General features: G+C 49.7%; 1 pseudogene; it reads right to left on the bottom strand.

Moving 5' to 3' along the window:
* Positions 1 to 1,504: 1,504 nt before the first annotated feature.
* Positions 1,505 to 8,831, bottom strand: LOC136145241 (frizzled-5-like; annotated as a pseudogene).
* Positions 8,832 to 9,370: the final 539 nt, after the last annotated feature.

Below are 9,370 nucleotides of genomic sequence, written 5' to 3' on the forward strand. Positions count from 1 at the left end.
TTTCTCTAGCCACCCAAGTCTAACAGGCCCCTTTCCTACTGGTGGGGAATAAGCAATGAGAAAGCATCAGGAAGATGTGTCAACTATGGAGACCTGTATGGGGAAGGCACAGTGGCTCTTCTACCAGGATCCAGCTCAACTGCTGTATTTTCTATTCTCTCAAATGCCCTAATGTGTACCAATCTAACAATGCTCATCTTACTTTGACACTACATTCTCTCAGGCTTGCTAAGCATCTGTCCATATTGTCAGGGAAGTGGCAACTTTAAATCAACTTACACTAGGTCCTCTGTATCCACAGGTTCTGATCAGTGGATTCAATCACCATGGGTTGGAAGTACTTGGGGAAAAAATTTAAGAAAGTTCCGAAAAACAAAACTTTAATTTGCTGCATACCACCAACCATTTGCATTATACTTAAAACGACTCCTTACTGAGGATTTGTATTAGATATTAGAAGTAATCTAGGCATGATTTAAAGTATATGGGAGGATGCAGGGGGAAGACGGAAGGACTGTGTGTAGGTCATATGGAAATATTGCACCATTTTACATAAAGGACTTGAGCATCTATGGATTTTGGTATTTGCAGGAGGGAAAGTTCCTGGAACCAGTTCTCCACAAATATAGAGGGAGAATATATATCTCCTTATCTGGGCTCCTTGACTGGTGTTTAGACCTTAATGAAAGTGAAGGTGTTAGTTGCTCAGTCATGTCCAACTCTTTGTGACCCCATGGACTATAGCCCGCCAGGCTCCTCTGTCCATGGAATTCTCCAGGCAAGAATACTGGAGTAGGTTGCCATTTCCTTCTCCAGGGGATCTTCCAGACCCAGGGATTGAACCCAGGTCTCCAGCATTGCAGGCACATAATTAACTGTCTGAGCCACCTGGGAGGCCTTAATACCAAGTTGTAAATTGAATGATCAAGTTTGGGGAGTTCATGACTGGGAAGCACACACACAGAACAGCACCGCTTCCATCCAAATTGCTTCAGCAGTCTAGACAGAGCTGACGAAACAACACAATGTCAGGCAGTGCCTCTGTTCTTGTGTATTTCCCTTCTTCAAGTGAATCATAAAACAATCACAGGATTGGCAGGAGAAACCTAAGAAGTATATTCAAGTAAAACATGTTTTCATTAGTTCTGCTTCTGTGATTGGAGTTTGCTTAATTTCATTATCAATAAAAAGGTTGCCACTCATATCTGAGAAATCTGATAATTAAGTTAGAATCCACATAGCGCCTTCAGCCAGCCCATGCTATTCATGTCCAACTCTGTGAGATGCTGTGGACTGTAGCCCACCAGGCTCCTCTGTCCTTGGAATTTTTCAGGCAAGAATACTGGAGTGGTTTGCCATTTCCTACTCCAGGGAATCACTTAGAAAGCAGTGTCTCTCTTTGTAAAAGCATGAAGAGAAAAATACTTGTGTAGCATCTTTTTACTTACTTTACCATTGCTTTAATGCACTTTAAAATTTATCTATATTAATTGGGAACAAAGAAACAAAAACAGACATTTATTGGTTTTTCATAAATAACTACTCTCCATATTTGATAAAAACCTCAAACCATTATTTTAGCTTCCCACAAATATAATACATACAGATTTTTTATCTGAAATAGTGTCAGCAAATTAAGTACCTTGAAACTAACATAACCACATACAACTGCTGTTCTACTGACTTCCAGGAACAAAACAAAAAACTTCTTATCAAGACGATCTGGATTTCCTTTTGTTAGTATTAAGAGATTCAATATTATAATCATATGCCAGTAATAATTTATAGATTTGAGTTGATTGTCTACAAATAAAATACCACTGGCATTGCTTTATGAGTTCTGGATTTGACATGACATCGACAATACCTCATGGGACAGGCAATACACATATGTGGAAATCAGAAAAAGTAGTGAATGCCCTGGGCTCAAAGTACTGACTCGGTATGTGCCTCATTTGGCTCAGTAATAAATTCACCTGCACCAAACCCGTATCAAAATCACTAAATCTCCCATATATATAAATTATTTATATACACCCACAACACATACATACTATACATACAGTTTTTAACAACATGAAGTAATATTGTCTTCAAATGATGTACCACAGACATTATCCTGGCTGAAATAAATCCTGTAGTTGTCATCAAGCTGCCAGAAGCTTTTCAGAGTTCTGAGTCGGGTTACTTAGTTACTTTCATCCTGCCTACCCTTCACCCTGCTTTCATGTCTTGGTAGCTTTTTCTTTCAGAACCACCCTCCTCAACCCAGGCAGATTTCGTTCCCAGGATCACTTGATTGGACTTTGGAGGCAAGAAAGGGCACGCAGAGGGAGCAGGCAATTCTCTTCCACTGTACCTCACACTTGCCAAGATTTGTGATGTTCTCTGTCCTGTTGGCCCCATTTGGTGTTAGAAAGCAGTGATTCAAAGCTTTGTCCGTCCTACCCCCCTTGGTCTTTCTGTAGAGCACAAAAGTGAAAGAAGCTTCCTTAGCAGGGGTGGCAGTTCATTAAAATATACAACTATGTCTCCTAGCTCTGGGGTTCCCATTCTGTACTTGAGACGGCAGGTCACGGATGCTGTTACTAATGTTCGGTGTGGGATCCATGAGGTTTTCTCCTGGCAGCCGGTGTCAGGATTAGTGCAGCCCTAGCCCAGGAGGAAAGGGCCTAATGAATACCAACTTGGAAACAGGGCTGCTGGCACATTATTTAAGCCTGTACATGCGCACAGTGGCACACAACACACACATGGGCCCATTGTTGGAAGCGACGGCAAGAAAGTATGACATAGGTTTGCAAGGATAAACCAATAAGGCACCAAGAGAACTTTCTTCCAGTCAATTTAGGCAGCTTCAGAATGTGAGGTTAATAATACATAGTAAAAAGACTTCCTAAGGTTCTTGTCAGCTGATTCACTGATAGGTCGCATGTTAGTTCCTTCTAAATCTTCACCCTCCTATCTATGCTGAGAGACATTGCTTAAAACTGAACCACGAAAGGGACAGCCCAAAGCTGTGCATGAGACTAAACGGGGCCTTAAATCCTCACTAAAATCAGAGCTGGCTGTAAAGAAGCTGGTAAGCTACCTCACAACCTTTCATTTTATCATTGCTTTCATGAGTATGGATGGTCTGCCTAATGAAAATAAAAATCAGGAGAGAACTGAGTATGAGATGGAAACAGGGGGTGAGCATAAATAGATGGGTTTCTCTGCCTGGGTAGGGGGAGGGGTGGTTGATGCAAGAATTCAGGAAGCAGGTGGGCTTAATCTTTGAGGGAAGGGAGAGCAGGGGTGAGAGAGAGAGAGACTGAAAACAGGCAACGCTAAGAACTGGGATGAACCTAAAAAACCTCCAGTGCATTACCTCTATTACTGCTGTTTGCCTTAGTATCCTTTCTCTTAACTGTCTTAAATTGTTTTTACAGTAAATTGGTTGTTCTTTTTAGGTTTGGTATGTTGCCGAAATAAAAAAATAATTGTTTTAAAAGTAAGAATTAAATCACTTCAACCACATCCTCTCACAACTTTTAGATAAATTCTGCATCATCTTTGCACTCTTCCACAAAAATAAAAGGAAAAGGAACAACCCAAATTAGACACAATGACTGAAGGCAGCAGAATAATCTCTGTACTTTCTGGGAAGAGGTCAAGGTGATCAGAAAAGGTCCTCATTTGAAAAACAGGAGAGGAACTGGCCCTCAGGCAGGGGATCTATTTCAAGGTTCTAAGCAGCTGCAAAAAAAGCAGATGAATTAGATGGGCAGAAAGTTCTGTAGCTCAGTGTACCATGTTTTGTCAAATATACTGAAATTTAATTTTGATTTAGATGAGTGTTTAAGAGCAGTGCATTTTTATAAACATGAACAGCCTTTGAAAGTTCATGAAAACTATTAACATCATGCTTCTTTCCATCAGCATAGTTATTAAATCCATTGTGGAAAATACACACTTGTTTACTTAATATCCATAAAGTAAAAGCTGACCTGGGCTTAAATCTTACTTTTCCAACTTTGGTATAAATGAAGTGCAAATCGTTATACTTGTCATTTTTCTAGAGAGGCCTTCCCAAATTTTAATTGCATTTGCCATTTTAGCTTCTTAAATTTAGTCCCCAGTATTTTACCGGAAAATGCACTGTCACTCCCTTCCCCAACTATAGCCTCACACTCTTCTTGAATGAATGGTTAAACAGATTAGAAAAGCAACAGCATTTTTAATAGTAAAGTGTGTGTGTGTAGTGTGTGTACGTGTGTATTCAACAATACGCAGGCTTTCATATATGAATGAGGGAATGGTTCAACAGATTAGAAAAGCAAACAGAATTCTCTAACAGTAAAGTGTGTGAGGGTGTGCTCACCAATATATAGGCTTTCTCAGAAGAGGAGGAAAAGAAAAATATATTGAGGTGGGGTGGGGAAAACGGCTTTCTTTTGCTACACTGATTCACGTTTCAAAAGCTTAAGCAAGTGTGTTATGGGTCTCATTTGTTGTCAGAGGCTGCAGAGAGCAGTGTCTCGCTGCTTTTGAAATATCTGGCTGTAATCTAGTCCAATGTCCAGGGACAGTCATTTTCCCTCATTGCTGCCAATATTTGTTCACAGGTAGCCAGCCTCCCTTTCAAGCACCTCATTCAAGGTTGGGTGTGGTTTCTAATCACAGCTCTCCAGGAGAGGAGGAATAAGAAAAGCAAAAGGACTGTTTAACATGATAAAGGAGGTGGGATGGGGGAGGAGCAGATAAGAGAAGTGTTGGAAATTTAGTTAATTACAGGAGGTATATCCAGTTTAGTACTTAAATGTAAAAAGGAGACCCCTTCAGCTCTATCACTAAGTACTTTCAGAAGAAGGAAGTGGGCTCATTTTTACCAAAATATAACACAAGTTTTTTTTTTGTTTTTTTTTTTAAGTAAGATCACTAGAGTCTATTAAGAACCACCCACTCCTCCAGCACAAAGCTGCCATCTTAACAGTCTGGAATTGAAGTTCAACCAATCGCCATCCCTTAGGTTAGCACTATTCCAAACATTTATTCTGGACACTTACAATGCTACCTCTAAGTCATTCAAGCAAAGCTTGCACCATTAAGAATGAGAATGATTACAAGGACTACAGAAAAGAAACTCAAGCTTGCTAAACAAAGCTAGGACACACACAGAAACTCTCAACACTTCCTAACCTTGTCACTTTCCGGAGGCGAAAACCCATTATGCTCCCCCTCCTCAGTATGACTTAGGGTGTCCCCAAAGTTAGGGAAAGGGCCAAGCAGCTCATCTTAAAGCATCTGGGACACTTTAAGCAGTGGAAGGAGAAGTAAGCTGGAGAAGCCCACGGGAAACTTCCTGCTCACAGCAACCTAAACTTTCACTGTTCACATTATTTTTAAAGACACAAGTATAGGAAATACATTTTCCAAATTGAGACCACACAGTTCACAGAACCCTGAACCAAGTGGGCCTTCATTATAATGCCAACCTCAGGATTGTAACCCCCCCAAAGCAAAGGTAAATTTTGTTGCCAAAATGCAACAAAGTTAAAAATTAAGAAAACGACATATAAATTAAAAACATGGTTCCCCTCAAAAAGGCAGGAAGATAGAGCAGACGTCAGCTGAGCCCCTCTGAGAAGTCCTGGGACAGGTGCCCCCTGGAAACAGCCCCTGCCCCTCCTCTCCAAGTTGCCCCAAGAGGGGGCGTCAGCACCATTAAGGTAAAACGGAAGTGACCTTGGCAAAGCTACCAAAGGAAAACAACCTAGCTCCCTCAACTCCCGCCCAGCTCCTGGTCCCTTGGCCGCCTCCTCCTACACGTGCGGCAGGGACACCTGCTTGTGGTAGGCGGCCGCGGCCGTGGCGCCGCCACTCTTGTGGCCCCGCCGCGGACGGCAGCAGCAGCGGCTGGTGAAGCGTCGCCACGACTCCACAGTCTTGCCGGACCAAATCCAGATGCCCGATGTGATGCCCACCACGAGGCACATAAAATACTTGAGCATGAGCACCCAGCACTCGGGCTTGGCGCACTGCTGGCCAGAGTCCGGGCCGGGCACGCGCACGTGAGCTCGGCCTCCCAGCTCTCGCGATAGTGCTGTTCGTACAGGCAGCAGGCCACCACGACGCTGGCCGGCACCGTGTAGAGCAGCGTGAAGATCCCGATGCAGATCATGAGCTTCTCCAGCTTGTCCGTCTTGCCGCCGCCCTGCTTGATGACGCTGCGGATGCGGAAGAGCGACACGAAGCCCGCCAGGAGGAAGAGCGTCCCCACCAGCAGGTAGAGCACCAGCGGGCCCAGCACGAAGCCGCGCAGCAAGTTCAGGTTCTGGTTCCCCACGTAGCAGATGCCGGCCACCGGGTCCCCGTCCACGGAGCTCAGGGCCAGCGCGGTGATGGACTTAATGCTGGGGATGAGCCACGCGGCCAGGTGGAAGTACTGCGCGTAGCCCGCGATGGCCTTGTTGCCCCACTTCATGCCGGCCGCCAAGAACCAGGTGAGTGACAGGATGACCCACCAGATGGAGCTGGCCATGCCGAAGAAGTAGACCAGCAGGAAGACGACAGTGCACAGCGCAGGCCCCGTTGTCTCGTAGTGAATGTGGCTGTGCTCGCGGCTGCAGGAGAGGCTGGCATGGCCCACCACCAGGCGCACCAGGAAGCCCAGCGACACGGAAAGGTAGCAGGCTGACAGGAAAATGATGGGGCCCTCCGGGTAGCGGAAGCGTTCCATGTCTATGAGGAAGGTGGTCGCTGTGGTGGAGGTGGAGATGAAGCACAGCACAGACCACAGGCCGACCCAGAAGGTGGCGAACGTGCGCTCCTCGGCGCTGAAGGACGGCTGGTAGCAGAGCGCCGCGCAGTTGGGTACCTGGCCCGTCCGCACCTTATTGTAAAGAGGGTGTGACTCCTTCAGAATGGGCACGAAGGGCTCGCTGCACATGAACACCGACGGCCCCCGGCGGCGCAGTCGCTCCCTGAGGCCGGCGACCCCGGCAGGTTGGAGAGGGTGGGCTTGACCGGGAAGGGCCTGGGGGGAGCCGTGGTGGCCTCGCTGCGGTTGTAATCCATGCACAGGACCTCGGCGTCGCGACCCAGCACTGGGAGGCGGTCGCAGCTCATGAGTTCTGGTCAGGCAAAGCCGTACTGGCGCATGAGTGGCGAGCAGCTGGCCTTGGCGGCTACCACATCGAGCGGCAGGGCGGCAGCGGCTTGTGGTAGTCTGGCAGGCAGATGGGCGTGTACATGGAGCACAGGAAAAACGCAGGTCCGGAGAGCAGTAGATCTCCACCAGCGGCCAAAACTGGTGCACCTCCAGGCCCGCCTCGTCCTGCGTGTCGTGGTTGAACTGGTTGGGCATGTGCATCAGGTTGTAGCCGATGCCGTGGCACATGGGCACTGTGATCTCCTGGCACGCTGGGGCCTTGGAGGCGGTGGCCGCCCGGCCCACCAGCTGCGCCAGGAAGAGCAGCAGCAGCAGCAAAAGCGGCGCGGACGGGTCAGGCCGAGCCATAGCCCCCTCCCTCCCCGCGTCTCCCGCAGCCCGCTTGGGGCCAGCTCAGGCAGGAGGAAACCGGGATCGGAGCTTCCCTCTCCGCGGACTTGTGTGGCGCCGGGGCTGGCAACCTGTTGGTTTCTTTTTCAAGAAATCCGTCCAAAGACCAACTGTTTCGGGAGGACGCTACCTCCGCAGGGAGCGCTCAGCTCTTCGCTGGACAGGGCTGGAGAGGGACGGTTAGGCTCCGATTCTGGGGAAAGTACTCTTTAAAAAAAAAAAAAAAGTGGGGAAGAAGAAAAATGGCAACCACTCCCAATTAGAGGGGCGTCAATGGTACAATCCCGCAAGCGGTCTCCAAATCTCTAAGTTAACCTCTCTCCCTTCCCTCCCCTTCACCTCCTGGAACACAACTACAGACTCCCCGTCCCTCACCCTTCCTCCCTTTTCCCTGGGCCTGCCGAGGTCATAGCGCTCAGCCCCCCAGGAAAAGGGCTGAGGGGTAGGGAAAAGAATGAGGAGAAGGGGAAGGCGGGGGCTCTCACCTCCTAGAATCCGGAGAGAAGCAGATAGTCCGTAGCCAGCCTGGGTCCCCCGTCTCTGGGACACTCCCCGTTTCTCAGAGACGGACTGGCATCGGGCAAGTTTGGCGAGAGGCTGGGTATCCGAGGCAGCAGCACATGGCAGCAGGTGGGGGCGTCTCAGAGAGGGGGTCGCCCCCTGAACGAGGTCGCCGCAGACCGGTCACTCGCCCTCTCCTCCTCCGGGGTTCCCCGCCTGATCCGGGCGGGGGCAGGGCGGGGACAGGCCGTGTGTTCCACCAGGGTCTGAGAGCTGGACAGAGGGGCGAGTGCGCCTGGTGCACCTGGGCGAGAGGAAGGCGCTTGGCGGATCCCGCCACCTCACAGCACCGCGAGCAGCCAGCGCTGGCCCTGCCGGAACTGCACGGTGCGCGCCCGCCGCCGCGTCCAGCCCGCCTGCCGCTGGCCTCCTCCCCTGCAGGGGGCTCCGCGCTCCAAGCGGACTCCTGGGGGCGGTGGCGGTGCTCCCGGGACGCGCCGGGCTCGGCTCCTCCCCCGCACTCTAACACCCTTTCGCCCACCTCCGCCCGGTATTGAACTGCACGCGGCGGCGGCGGCGGTGGCCACAGCAGAGTCACGGTCGCGGGCGGACTGGCCTCTCCCGCCCCGCCCGGGTCACCTGCTTCTAATGCCCGCCGGGAGACTCCGCCCTGGCCCCGCCCCTTCGCGCTGGGGCTCGGTTGGTGGGCCGCCCCGCCACACTCTCCGTGCATCCCCGCCCACTGCCCCGCCGGTTCGGCCTCGCCCCAGGAGCCCTCGGGTCCAGCCCTGAGCGGGTAGCCGAGGAGCGCTGGCCAATCGCCGGCCGGGAAGCTATGGGGGGGCGGGGGGGGGCGGGGGGGGCGGGGCGAATGCTAATCACGCCTTCTTGAGACCCTGAGCGGGAAACCCTAGAAGTCCCTCCAGAGTTCTCTGCTGATTCCCGCTTATGCGGGGCTCACTTTCCCGTAATGTTCTAGCTTATGAACGCTTGCTTCCAGGGCACCTACCAGATCTCTTCTCAGCAGTTAAGTATCCTTACAGTCCAGCGCTTGTTTAAAAGACTGCTCAAAGAATCACTCTTAACCGTGGCACCTGTCTCCACTCTGCAGCCACCCTCACACCCGGTGAGCTCAGATTTAGAGAGGAACAAACACTTACCAAGTCCTAACTGTGTCGGACAGCGCGTTCGTCATTCACATCTTAATACAGGATGTCTCAGATCTTTAAAATAATTCTATGAATCAGACACTCCTTACAGGTGAAGAAACAGTTTAGAAACTTGACCAAGGCAACCGAGCTAATGTTAATGCCCCCCAAGAAAACC

The sequence above is a fragment of the Muntiacus reevesi genome, chromosome 12 (genome assembly GCF_963930625.1).
Source record: "Muntiacus reevesi chromosome 12, mMunRee1.1, whole genome shotgun sequence".
In the NCBI taxonomy this organism is placed as follows: Eukaryota; Metazoa; Chordata; class Mammalia; order Artiodactyla; family Cervidae; genus Muntiacus; species Muntiacus reevesi.